This window comes from Scyliorhinus canicula, chromosome 15 (genome assembly GCF_902713615.1).
Source record: "Scyliorhinus canicula chromosome 15, sScyCan1.1, whole genome shotgun sequence".
NCBI classification, from domain to species: domain Eukaryota; kingdom Metazoa; phylum Chordata; class Chondrichthyes; order Carcharhiniformes; family Scyliorhinidae; genus Scyliorhinus; species Scyliorhinus canicula.
The window spans coordinates 90,902,016-90,916,082 of record NC_052160.1 but is presented as its reverse complement, the minus strand read 5'-3'; the positions used below and the strand labels follow the sequence as shown (position 1 = coordinate 90,916,082).

Genomic DNA, 14,067 nt, shown 5'->3' with positions numbered 1-14,067 from the left:
ACCACCCCTCTCCCACACCAAGCGGTCTGCCTTTTGTTCTTAAATGTTGCTATTTTGTTGCAATCTCAGTTACAGTATAACGTCCAACACATTTCTCCCTCTCATTAGTTCTGACAAAGCCAAATGGATTCAAAACATTGTTTCCACTCCATACAGATGCAACCAGACCTGCTGAGTATTTCCAGCATCCTCAGTTCAACATTAAATTTGGATTTTCCATCAGAATGAAGATTCAGCTATTTCCCTTTTCCTAGATCTAATGTCACATTTTACATTTTCTAGACATTGAATTGCAGGTTCAGCTCTTTTAATAAACTTATATAAATTTTTATATTGTCTGTTTTCTGTAGTAATAAAACCCAACTCTGTACTCCCATTGGTGGGGGAAATACATAACTGAGGCTTTTTCACCTGAATCCTTGTATCTGGGAAAATTGCAATCTGTAGTTGAAAGGGGTTAATCGTGAGGTACACTCAATATAGAATAGCCCAAAGAGGGGCTAGGTTCGTAATACACCACAAGTTAAGTGGATTGCAGTTTAGTGGATGGTGTTGAGCTTCTTGAACGTTGACAATTGCAAACCTGACTTCAGCCTTTTAAATGGCGGAGGAGCCACATCATGGTATATTTGTCCTTGATCCCCCACCTGCCTGCTCCTTGCACTCCTTTTCCGCACTGGATGACTATGGATGTAGCGATTAAACATAAACAGAAAAAGGAGGCTTTTCAAAACTGTCAAGCTTGTAACAGAAAACTAAGCAGAAAAAAAACTGAAAGAGACAAGCAGAGTATGCAAACATATTAGCCATTAACAAAGCGGAAAGCAGAAGTATTTTCATAAACATAATAGTAAAAGCAGTGAAAGAAAAGATAGGGCCCATAGGAGGTCATAAAGATCTTCCATCAAATGAAAGCAAAAGGCATGACTGGAAAGTAGTTCTGCCAATGTAGCAGTGGAGAAATTGTATAGGATAAAAAAGATACTTAAAAAGGCAATAGGCAGATAGAACATCACAATTTGAAGAAAGTGCAGATAGCAGGGACTCTGCCATAATCTTTCAATCCTCTTTAGTACTGGAGCAGTGCCAGAAGATTGTTAAATCGCAAATATTATAACCCTATTCAGGAAAGTGGAGAAAACTGGCATCTACATTTCAAAATTACATATACTTTTTTTAAAAATAAATTTAGAGTACCCAATTATTTTTTCCAATTAAGGGGCAATTTAGCGTGGCCAATCCACCTTCTCTGCACATTTTTGGGTTGTGGGGGCGAAACCCACACAGACACGGGGAGAATGTGCAAACTCCACACGGACAGTGACCCCGAGCCGGGATCGAACCTGGGACCTCAGCGCCGTGAGGCGGTTGTGCTAACCACTAGGCCACCGTGCTGCCCTCAAAATTACATATACAATAGCATTTCAAAGTTCCAAAGGGTCTCGTTTCCTGGAGCAATTACTGTAAAGGGAAATACATGTACACTTGGGTATCTTGCAATTTTTCCTTGTTTTTATCTTGTATGTCTTCAGGCTGCAAGCAGTGTTGACTCAGATCTGCAGCAGCACCAAGGTGAAGAAGGGCAATGACCTGTGGGAAACAGGGTTTTATTTATGCCATAACAAATTGGTATTATTCAAAAATGGCTGCTCACTTTGGAATTAATCAATCAGTAATGAAGTCTCTTGGAAGTACCTTACTTGTGTAAGGCCCTTCTTGTGTATTTGATCACATTGGACAAATCAACTGGAGTGGAATCACCGTCCACAATAATTTCAGATAGATACAAATGGTAAAAGGGAATTTCTAAACCGAAAATCTGTTAAAGACAATTCTTTAAATCTTCACGTGTGGAGAAAATAATTCTCAAAAACATGCCAAAAATCAAAATGACAGACTTGAATTTCTGTAGTTCCTTTGGTGACCGCAGGATGTCCCAAAATGCTTTATACAATGTTGGTAATGTAGAGAACATAGCAGCCAGTTCCCACAATAGCAACATGAAGACAACCAGATAACTTCCTTTTGTGATGTTGATTGCCGTATAAATATTGGTCAGGATAGTGGGGCCAAGCACTCACTTCAAAAGCTTCCAAGCTTCTTCAAAATATTGCCAGGATCTTGTATGCACAGCTTAGGGGGTAGATAACTTTCTAGATTAAGGTCTTATCTTGAGGCAGCACCTCCAGCGTTGCACCACGTCCTCAGTACAGCACTCGAGTGTCAGATTTGACTTGTGGTCCAATGCTGGAGTGGGATTTGAACCTGTGACCTGTCATAATATGCGTCTATGTATATAATGGAGTGCAGACAGGCAGTGATTGACACACAGGATGACCAGTAAGCACACAGAACAGAGCAGCCAATCACCAGACAGAACACGACCACTATAAAGCCAGAGGGCACTAGGTTTCCAGCTCTCTTGGGACCCAGCCACTGAGACAGTCAGAGCTCGTGAGCTAGCCAGTGCAAACACCATGTGGTAGAGTTAGTCTGGTCAGGCTAGCATCAGGTCTCCAGTCAAGTCAGCAGAGTGTCAACCCACAGTCGAACATGTATAGTAGTTTAGATGTTAAATCAAATCGTGTTGCATCCCATCAAGTGTTGGAAGTCTGTCTCTCGCTACACTGCATCAAGTGCAGCCCACATCGATCCAGCCTGCCCAACACATCATGATACCAGGTAGCGATGCTGAAAATTGACGTACCTACCTTGAGTGAATCAGCGTTGACCAGCAAACAGCCATCCGGTGACATGGAAAACGTCCGCCCTCCTCCGCAGCACCAGCAACCTTGGTGCAAATTGGAAGATCTTCAAACAGAAGTTCCAACTCTATCTCGAAGCCACCAACCGAGGCCGCATCAGACGCCAGAAAGATCGCACTATTCCTGTCCACAGCCGGGGACCACGCCATCCACATCTACAACTCCCTTACATTCGCTGAAGGCGAAGATGAGACTAAATTTAAAACAGTCCTGCTGAAGTTCGACAGCCACTGCGACATCGAGGTGAATGAGAGCTTTGAGCGGTACGTTTTGAAAATAAAAAATGAAAATCACTTATCGTCACGAGTAGGCTTCAATGAAGTTACTGTGAAAAGCCCCTAGTCGCCACATTCTGGCCCCTGTCCGGGGAGGCTGGTACGGGAATCGAACCGTGCTGCTGGCCTGCTTTAAAAGCCAGCGATTTAGCTGAGTGAGCTAAACCAGCCCCTTTTTTCAGCAGTTTTCCAGCAGAGGCTTCAGGGCAAAGATGAACCTTTTCAATCCTTTTTGACCCATCTCCACATCCTCGCGCAGTCATGTAACTACGACTCGACAACTGTTCCATGATCCGGGATCAGATAGTTTTCAGGGTCCACTCCGATTCCCTTCACCAGCAGCTCCTGAAAGTCAAGCAGCTCACCCTCACCATCGAAGCGTGCGTTCTCCACGAACATGCTAACAATCTGTACTCTCACATCAGGACGGCAGAAATGGCAAAGCTAACCTCCCACGAGGTGGAACGGGTGGAGGTCATCACACAAATGCAGGGCCTAAGTATCGACGAGTGGCCAGTTCGCGCGCTTTTCCTGGGCTCCTGCGCATGCGCGCCACGACCGAGGGGGCGGTGAGACCGATGACCAGCCTACGCAGGTGCGTACGTCGTTCGACTGCACTGCACTTCCGCGTTGGCGCACAGAACGTGTTGACATCGGCGTCATGACATGCCCGAATTGTGGCTCTGCCCATTTAAAGCGGCAATGTCTGGCAAAATTACAACGGTGTCTACAATGTTGCACGCTTGGCCACTACACAGCCCTTTGCAGATCTGCTCCACTGCCCAGCATCCAGCGATCCCAGCCACAGCGCAGAAGCATCCGTTCCATACAGCAGGCCATGCCAGACTCCGACCCCGACAGTCCAACAGATCCTGATGCCGAGTGCCTCAAATCCCCATACCAGGTGGGCATCATTACAAAGCATTCGCTGCCTTTCTCCAAGATAGTGAAGCACCTTCCAATCCTCAGCGTGGATCCTGATGACGAGTGGTGTGCTGTCCTCACAGTCAACAAGGCTTGCATCCGGTTCAAGCTGGACACCGGCGCATCGGCGAACCTCATCTCGAAATCCGATCTCGACACCATCTGCGTCAGACCAAGCCTTCTTCCACCGACCTGCCAGCTCCTTGACTACAATGGCAATGCCATAGCTGCCAGTGGCTCATGCCAACTCAGAGTTGCCAATAAGTCATTTAAAGCAACACTGCGATTTGAGATCGCAGGACCTGACAGAGCATCTCTGCTCGGTGCTCGGGCCTGCAAACTCCTGAACCTGGTTGAGTGAGTCCACACCATGTCATCCTCACAGGACGGCCTCACCTGATGAAAACTTCCAGGCTGAAATTGATGACATCACCATGCAGTACCACAGTGTGTTCAACGGAATGGGCAAGCTCCCATACCGATACAAAATCCTGCTCAAACCAAACGCCAGCCGTGTAATTCATGCACCACGTCGGGTGCCAGCACCCCTCCAGGACCGCCTCAAGCAGCAGTTGCAGGACCTCCAGGACCAGGGCATCATATCAAAGGTCACAGAACCCACCGACTGGTGAGCTCCATGGTCTGCATCAAGAAGCCGTCAGGGGAGCTTTGAATCTGCATCGACCCCAAGGATCTAAACCGCAACATCATGAGGGAACATTACCCGATACCAAAACGAGAAGAGTCGACCAGCGAGATGGTTCATGCCAAATTCTTTACGAAGCCGGACGCTTCAAAGGGGTTCTGGCAAATATAGCTGGACGCATCAAGTCGCAAGCTATGCACATTCAATACCCCGTTCGGTCGCTACTGCTGCAACCGGATGCCTTTTGGCATCATCTCTGCCTCAGAGGTATTTCACCGCATCATGGAACAGATGATGGAGGGTATCGAGGGGATGGGCTTGTATGTTGACGATGTCATAATATGGTCCACAACTCCTCAAGAACACATCGATCGCCTCAAGCAGGTATTCCACAGAATTTACCAGCATGGGCTCCAACTCAACAGGGCCAAGTGCTCGTTCAGTCAATCAGAAATCAAATTCCTTGGTGACCACATCTCGCAGCAAGGCATGCGGCCAGATGCTAACAAGGTTTCGGCGATCAACACCGTGAAGACCCCAGGAGGACAAGAAGGCGGTCCTCCGCTTTCTAGGGATGGTCAACTTCCTTAGGAAGTTCATTCCCAACATGGCGTCCCACACCACAGCCCTCCGCCAGCTCATCAGAATGTCGACGGAATTCCAGTGGCTGCCCGCTCATGAGAAAGAATGGCGCGAGCCGAAGGCAAAACTCACCACAGCCCCGGTTCTGGTGTTCTTCGACCCTACCAAGGAGACCAAAATATCCACTGACGTGAGCCAGGACGGTATTTGGGCGGTGCTCCTCCAACGGGATGACTCCTCCTCCTGGTCCCCAGTTGCGTATACCTCCAGAGCCATGATGCCCTGAGCAACGGTACGCTCAGATTGAGAAGGAATGCCTGGGCCTCCTAACGGGAATCGACAAGTTCCACGACTATGTGTATGGCCTCCCAAAATTCACGGTTGAGACGGACCACAAGCCATTACTCCATATAATCCAGAAGGACTTAAATGACATGACATGATGCCGCCGCCGCCGCCCCCCCCCCCCCCCGCGCGGTTACAACAAATCCTTCTCAAGCTACGCTGCTTCGACTTTGAACTTGTCTACACGCCAGGCAAAGAACTCATTGTTGCAGATGCCCTTTCCAGGTCTATCACCACACCGTGAGAGCAAACTGACTTCGTATGCCAAATCGACGCGCAGGTGCAATTGTGAGCCTCCAACCTTCCGGCCTCTGAGATGGTCATTCAAATTCGTGAGGAAACGGCCAAGGATCCTCTGCTATAGAGTGTGATGCAGCACCTCACAAATGGCTGGCAGAAGGGACAGTGTCCCCAGTTTTACAATGTCATGGATGATCTGACTGTGGTGGACGGCATCCTCATCAAGCTTGATAGAATCGTGATTCCGCAGAGCATGCGAGCTATGGTGCTCGGCCAACTCCACAAGGGTCACCTGGAGGTTGCGAAATGTCAACGCAGAGCACGGGAGGCAGTCTATAGGCCAGGCATCAGCCAGGATGTTGCCAACACGGTCCTCAACTGCCCTACATGTCAGAAATTTCAGCCAGCTCAACCTAAAGAAACTCTGCAGCAACATGAGATAGTGACCTCCCCATGGTCCAAAGTCGGTGTCGACCTTTTCCACGCCAAGAGACGTGACTATGTCCTCCTGGTAGACTACTTTTCCAATTATCCCGAAGTGGTGAAACTGTCCGACCCCACGTCGACGGCAGTGATTAAAGCATGCAAAGAAACATTTGCCAGGCATAGGATACCGCTCACGGTTAGGAGTGACAACGGCCTGTTTTTACAGCCAGGAGTGGTTTGATTTTGCCCGGCTGTACAACTTGTGTCACCTGACCTCCAGCCCCCACTACGCACAGTCAAATGGGAAGGCCGAAAAAGGGGTCCATATCATCAAGAGATTACTGTGCAAGGCTGCAGACTCAGACTTCAACCTGGCGCTGCTGGCATACAGGGCAGCCCCGCTTTCCACTGGGTTGTCTCCAGCGCAGATGCTCATGAATCACACTCTGCGAACCACGGTTCCAGCCATCCATGTTCCAGACCTTGACAACCTCACGGTCATACAAAAGATGCAGTAGTGGCGGGTCCAACAGAAATCAGCTGGACCCAACTGATCGTGTTCGTGTAGTTGCCTGATAGCGGCTGTTCCGCCACAGCTGTGGTAATCAAGCAAGTGGCCCCGAGATCGTTCCTCGTCCGCATGGCTGATGGCTCCTTCCTATGACGCAACAGATGGGTGCTGCACAGAGTTCCATGCCCGCCACCCAACCACGATGTCCCACCTCACACAATGCTTCCTCCAGACGTGCCCTATCATGAAGCCACCGATCTACCAGCAATTCTGCCGACCTCTGCGACCACCGCATTGGCGGCAGTCTCGCCTATGCAAGTGCAGGCGGCCCCTGATCCACCCTTGAGGTGGTCAACCAGAATTTGTCGCCCACCACAAAGACTAAACTTCTAGACTGAACGTTTGCACAATTTTGTTACCTCATCGTTTTGACCTCTAAGTATTGTTTTTACTGTTTTATCTGCCCTATATCTGCACTAGCGACACCGTCCTATGTATACAAGTTCATTTCAACACATTCTGTATGTAGTCACGCACATATACACACGCACCTTAATATTTATTATCTGAACACAAACAATATAAAAAAAGGGGGAAGATTTCATAATATACATCTATGTATATAATGGAGTGCAGACAGCCAGTGATTGCCACACAGGATGACCAGTAAGCACATGGAACAGAGCAGCCAATCACCAGACAGGACACGACCACTATAAAGCCAGAGGGCACTAGTTTTCCCAGGCTCTCGGGACCCAGCCTCAGACAGTCAGAGCTCATGAGCTAGCCAGTGCAAACACCAAGTCTGGTCAGGCTAGTATCAGATCTCCAGTCAAGTCAGCAGAGTGACAACCCACAGTTGAACATGTATAATGGTTTAGATGTTAAATCAAATCGTGTTGCATCTCATCAAGTGTTGGAAGTCTGTCTCTCGCTACACTGCATCAAGTGCAGCCCACAGCGACCCAGCCTGCCCAACACATCACGACCCACTGACTCAGAGGCAAAAGTGCTACCAACAGAGCCATGGCTGAACAACTCAAACTGTGATCACTCATCACCCTGTTCCCAATCAGATTTTTGGCTTGGTGAAGTTAGTAGTCCTAGAAGAGATGCAAGTAGCTTGCAAATGGAGTTGCAGAAAAAGAAGTGATGCAGTAAGTTGAAAACAAACTATAGGTGGAGCCGTTGTCAGGAATTTTTATAATCTGTTTTATCTATGCCATAACTGAAATATATAAACATATGATGGCAAAAACCCAGACAATTGTCATCTACAGAATAAGTTCTCTTTTATTGTCTCACTGCATTGAATACACAAAATGGCTCATGGTGAATGTTCCTGCATGCAGGAGAAACATGACCGCGGAAATCAAAGGTCACCAGTGCTTTGTATATTTTCTTTTCCTTTTGTCCCAGAGCTCGGTCAGAGAAAGTCCTTTCATTTACAGAAAGCTTCCCAGTTTAAAAGACAATCTTATTTACAAAAAAGATCAATGTCTTCATGGGGGAAAAAGCAGTTGTATCATGCAAAAATATACTTTCAGCCAGCCATTTTCACAATTATAAATGCAAACCAGCACTTCAGAGTTAACAAGACACACTTTGGAGTTACCAAAAAAAGAAATTGCAGTATGCACAGTTAAGGGAACACTCAAATATTTTGTTTCATCACTCAGAATATTACCAAATTTTAAAACCATGACGTATGAAACAAAACAATCTGGGAACCATTTCAATTTGGCCCGGTTTATTGGATACTCCAACTTACAATTATGGACTTTTATTTGTATGGGACAGGGTGGGGGGGGGGGGGGGGGGGCAGAGAAATAAATGTCAATCTAGTGACTTACCTATGTAGTTATCAATATAAAGGCAGAACAATCAAGTAACTCTGACTCACAACATAATGAGTGTAGGATCTGGATTATCAGCAACGGACCAGCATAATGCAATCCAGATTTTAATGGCATACATGCAGTGGACACTGCTATTGTAGGTTAACACAGGTGGATATTAGGAATAACAGAAGAGATAATCAGTGCAACATTCACGGTATTCCAAAAGTCTTATTATCCTGCACTCTATATATCCAAACATGTATAACAATGCTCTACTTTCAGTATTGGTTTGTTAATACAGGAAAATCAGAACATAGATCTGCAGTAAAAGTTAAGAATTTGGTCTATTTGCAAGTAATACTTGAAATGCATTTGAAAGGGTGTTAGATTCAGAAAATACACGCCTCCAGAATTATATTATACACTCCACAATTCCTCACAGGGTTACAATTCAAAGCGGAGTTTTTAAAAAGCTACAATTTGTGCAATTTGAGTGTTCCCAAATAAGCAATGCCTTTCTGCGAAAACCACAGAAACATTTTATGTTACAGTGTGTTTTTGTAATTCGTTATACCTGAATCTCAATACACTGAGCATGCTCATTTGGTGCAGTGCATCACAGAAATGTATTCCCACAAAGCAAATTCCATGATAAACTGAGCCTACTGGACATGCTCAGCAGAACAGAGAAAAGTTCCATTCCACTATGTACAAGCCTGAGGGAGACAGCACCTTTTTTTGCAGAGTGGGAGTGATTTAGCCAACAGATCCCATTATACCCCAAAACTATATTAAGAACGTAAGAAAATTACATACATCAAATTCTTCAGTAAAAACATTGCTAGTTTATCAAAACATCTTAAGCCCAAAAAATTAGAGATGTCCATAAAAAGGAATTGAGAGAATAGCACGGCTCTGGCAGTATTGAACAATGATTGCAAATACAATATCAAAACAGGGTAAAACATTCATCTTTTCAATTATCAGAACATAATTAACCATACATTTTTAGTACATAACATTTGTTCTGTGAACTTTTGAATACAAAGAGACAGATTTGTCAGGAAATGCGATTATGCAATGGACAGAAAACACTTTGCATCTGCAAAGTGCATTCAGTAGTGAAAATATTAGGTCCAAAATCCTGAAAAAAATGTAAAAAAGATGCTGTCTCTCAGAATCTTAATACAACGGCAAGCAATGGTTATAAATCAGTCTGAAACCATAGCAAATGCTTTGATAAATGCAAAACAAAAGCCCTGCCATTGTACATACGTTAATACTTTAATTACATCAGAACATGTCAGCAGCCTCAACAGAATGATTTGGACCACTGAAAACGCATGTCAACATTAAATAGAATCATTCTCACAACTGCATATATTATCAGAACGTTTACACAGTGAAAAGTTCGGAATAACTTTCAAGTAAAAGTTTAAAAGGGTAATGTCTGATTTACTAGTGTCCTGTTGGAGGGGGTTACATCACAGCACTTTATGGGCACTATTATTTGTAGGACTTTATGAAAGATATAATTTTTGAAGCTGCTTGTAGGTCTTGAGCAGACATGTAGGCTCCTTTGGCATCTCAATTTTGCTAGTCTATCAGTGACACGGGGTGGGAATAATTCATGCCTGCTATGCAATAACAGTACAGAAACCAGTCTGGAACTCCTGACCCATTAGCTTGCTACCTGTTAAGTTAGCCTATTAACTATAATTTTGACACTGGCCACAGATCTTGTGGTTGCTGATCCCAACTCCAGGATCCTCTCAATTTGTAAGGCATAACTGAGGAGGCTGCCTTATTCAACTTAACAACTGAATTGGGAAAGTCACCCTACTACAATTGGACTTTGAAGAAAGGAGGGAAAAAAACTTTCCCAATTGTTACCAGGACATCACAGTGATAAGCATCACACAGAACAGTCCACTGAATTCCTGAACATTCTGGAAGAGGGTAGAGGCTGTGGTCAGGGTTGGGTGGGGGGGGGGGGGGGGGGGGGGGGGGTCAGATTGAAGTAGAAATTAATACTGCCTACATATGCCTTGGAGGTGCCATAGTTGCAGTGAATAGATGGAAAACAGTCATCAAACTTAAACTCCAAGATAGCAGAAACACAGCTGGAATTTACAGTAAATCAAACATTCTCTTCTTAAGCCTATGTTAAGACTTAGTAGCACGTGGAGAAGTTATACAAAAACAAAAAGAAAAAAATTGAAGTCCCAGGTCAAGATGTGATCATTAGGCAATCACACCTCAGCAAAGCAAAATCTGAGTGAAGTCTTTTTCAGGTGAAAGGCTAACAGTGGTTATCAATATGTGCAGGATGAATGTCAGGTTTAATTTGTCAATATTTATCTAAATCACCAAAATATGGCAGAGCAGTCACTGACTAGCAGAACTGGCTGGGGGTGCAAATAGTTAACTCCCGTTCCTTTGCTGCAAGTTATTAGGACAAGCGAGTTCAATACTGAAAAACAAGGTACCTGTGCAGAATTTAACATTTGAATTCTGGAGCTTCCTAATGCTGAACAGCAAGCCCACTTGGAGGCCTTGCTGTCCCCAAAAAACACTTGACATCTTGAGCTGTGGTTACTTGGACATTACACTAAAGAAACAGGACAGGCTATGAAAAAAAATCACAATGTCATGAATGACTTGTAACATTTCCTTTTTAAAGGTTAATAATTTTAGACGTGGCAAGTTTATTACAGGCTGCGAGTGCAGTGAAGTGTGCACGGACTGACAGAAAAGCCCAAAGGTATTAGCAAATGTGCTCTTATTGGCACGTCTTATGCCTGTCATTGCACATTATATCAGTTTGGGGTTTGCTCATCATTGTCAACCTCTTGGGATGCTCAATGTGATCTGACGTCACACAGCAGTATGGGCTGTTATGGAGTTGATCAGGCTATTTTAAAAAATTGATGTATCAAATCGGAAACATTTCCCCCCAAATCATGTATTATATTTTAAAATTTTATTCCTTACAAAATGCATAGAGTGGACAGGGTAAGCCCTTAATCTATCTCCTTGTTCCAAAAAACAATTCAAATTGAATCCAATTCATGGTCTGCACAAAAGAGGCATACAAGGTCCAAGCTGACAAAAACAGACATTACACCTGATGTTGTGCTTGATCCGACACTTGATCTTAGTCTAAAAGATGTGCAAGTTAGGTGGATTGGCCATGCTAGATTGCCCCTTAGTGTCCAGGGATGTGCAGGTTATGTGCGGTTACGGGGAAGTGCTCTTTCAGAGGGTCGGTGCTGACTCAATGGGCCGAATGGCCTCCTTCTGCACTGTAGGAATTCTAAGGTTCTATGGATCATGTATTATAATGATTTAAAGATACAAACTCCATTAAGCATGGAGGTGCTTTCAACCAAACACAATTTTAAATGTGTTGGCAGCACAGTTCAGGGCATGTGTTAGAATATGGTTCACAGAATCCCTAGTGTAGAGGGAGGCTATAAGGCCCACTGAGTTTGCACTGATCCTCCGAAGGAGCACCCCACCAATGCCCACACGCCCACCCTATCCCTGTAAACCACTTCATCTTTTTGGACACTAAGGGACAGTTTAACTTGGCCAATCTACTTAACCTGAACTGTGCGAGGTAACTGGAGCACCCGGAAGAAACCCACGCAGACACGGGGGGGAACGTACAAACCGCCACACAGTTACTCAAGGTCAGAATAGAACCCAGGTCCCTGGCACCAAGAGGTAGCAGTGCTCATCACTGTGCCACCTGGTTTATTGGGTGCTTTAAAAAGTATCGAGGATCCTTCCTTTCCCCCACCCCCCATGAAATGATATCCAAGACTCAATTTTGTTGCTGTAATGCTTCTGCATAAGGGTAGTTATGACTAGTAATGTGTTTTAAGACTAGTAAAGTCTGTTTCAAGGTTTCCTGTTGCTGTACAATGGACATCAAATCTCATCACCAGAACAGAATTCTATATGCCTGAAAGTTGAAAGGTCCCACATGTTTGCAGGGATAATGCTGCTTGGCAATGTAAAGAATGGATACACTGTAAACCAAAAACAACCATTCTCAGATCAGGTAAGGCACAAAGGAAAATAAAGCACATCGGTCATCTCCTTTCTTGCCTATTAATATTCTTAAGCAATCTTAGCCTTATTTCCTGTATTGAAAATGGGTTAAAACTCTATACTGAACTTATTTGAGCTAAGGGCTGGTTAAAGTCAATGCTGTTAAGAACCAGCCACATAAGATACTCTGCAACTGTGTTCAAATTTTTAAAACAATTCAATATCCTAAAAACTCAAGAACCATGCTGTAGATGGAGGAACTGCAAAGCTTCCTATTTATTCTGAACGAATCCCTCCACTGTGATTTTCCCAACAGGTGATACTTTCAATAACTGCTAATTGACAGCAGGAAGGCTTACAAGAACAGAAATTCTGCAGAAACTCTAAGTCAGGATCATAGATACTCAACTGTTTATTTTGGGCTACAATAATTTAGCAAGAGAGAACACATATCACGAACATGTCCTACATATTATGCATGGTGCAAACACATTGTAACTTTCCAGCACAGGTTGATGTGGTTATCTATCCATTGACCTGCTGTAGTAGGTAACTGTGGCTACATTTCAACAAGATTTCACTTGCTGGTTTCACAGTTGCGCTTGTTTCGCTAATTCGGTATCCCATCTTAATGCTTGGTGTGAATGTCCAAATGAACTGTCCCTATAAATGCCATGCAGATCTCGACATGCCTACAATACCCTCAAACCTCCAGGCCAAGTTAAAGAAAAAAATATATATGTTTACACTTTGGAAATCTGTTTGGCAGAAGTAGACAGTTCAAGTTAGCCCAAAGATTCAAAGCAACAAGAATTTTTGTTGTTGCAGTAAACAGGCACTTTATATTTTTAAAACTCAGTCTAATCAGACCAGTATGTATTACTGTCTGATCACTACCCCCAATACAAATTTGGTTAGTGTACTAAAAAAATGAAATCCAGTAAATTTAGTGTAATGTACAGAAAGATGAGCATGTAAGTGCATCTGTACCTAGTAAACCTATTCTACATCTCAACACATTTTTATAAAAAGAGAAATGGGGCAGGTATGATCTGCAATTTCACACTGAAGGACATTGTCTTTTTCCCATCTTTGCTCAGATTTTGTTTGCGTATTTTTCACAGACTGTTAGGTAGAAGGCATCCAATATATCCTGCAGGGAAATAACAAAAGATGCATTTTAAACAGTGATCTACACATTACAGTAAGCTGTTTGCAACTTGACACCTCTTCAATTTTGCTGTCATGAGACACACTGAGGGTTATTTATGGCATAAAAAGGGGACATTCGGCCCATTGAGTCCATGCCACCTCCCTGTAGAGCAATCCAGTCAGTCCCACTCTTCTGCTCCGTCACTGTATCCCTGTAAATTTATTTCTTTCAAGTACCTCTCCAATTTCCTTTTGAAATTGATGATTTCCACATCCAATACTCCCAGTTCCAGGTCAAGGT

At 44.2% G+C, this 14,067-nt stretch overlaps 1 protein-coding gene across 3 annotated transcripts in view; it reads right to left on the bottom strand.

The window, feature by feature from the left end:
* Positions 1 to 7,989: 7,989 nt before the first annotated feature.
* Positions 7,990 to 14,067, bottom strand: part of nras (NRAS proto-oncogene, GTPase) — a 72,681-nt gene continuing 66,603 nt past the window's right edge. For all 3 annotated transcript variants that reach the window (XM_038819287.1, XM_038819285.1, XM_038819286.1), the window contains exon 6: positions 7,990 to 13,767. The gene's annotated coding sequence lies outside the window, so the exon portion shown is untranslated. The remainder of the gene's footprint in view (positions 13,768 to 14,067) is intronic.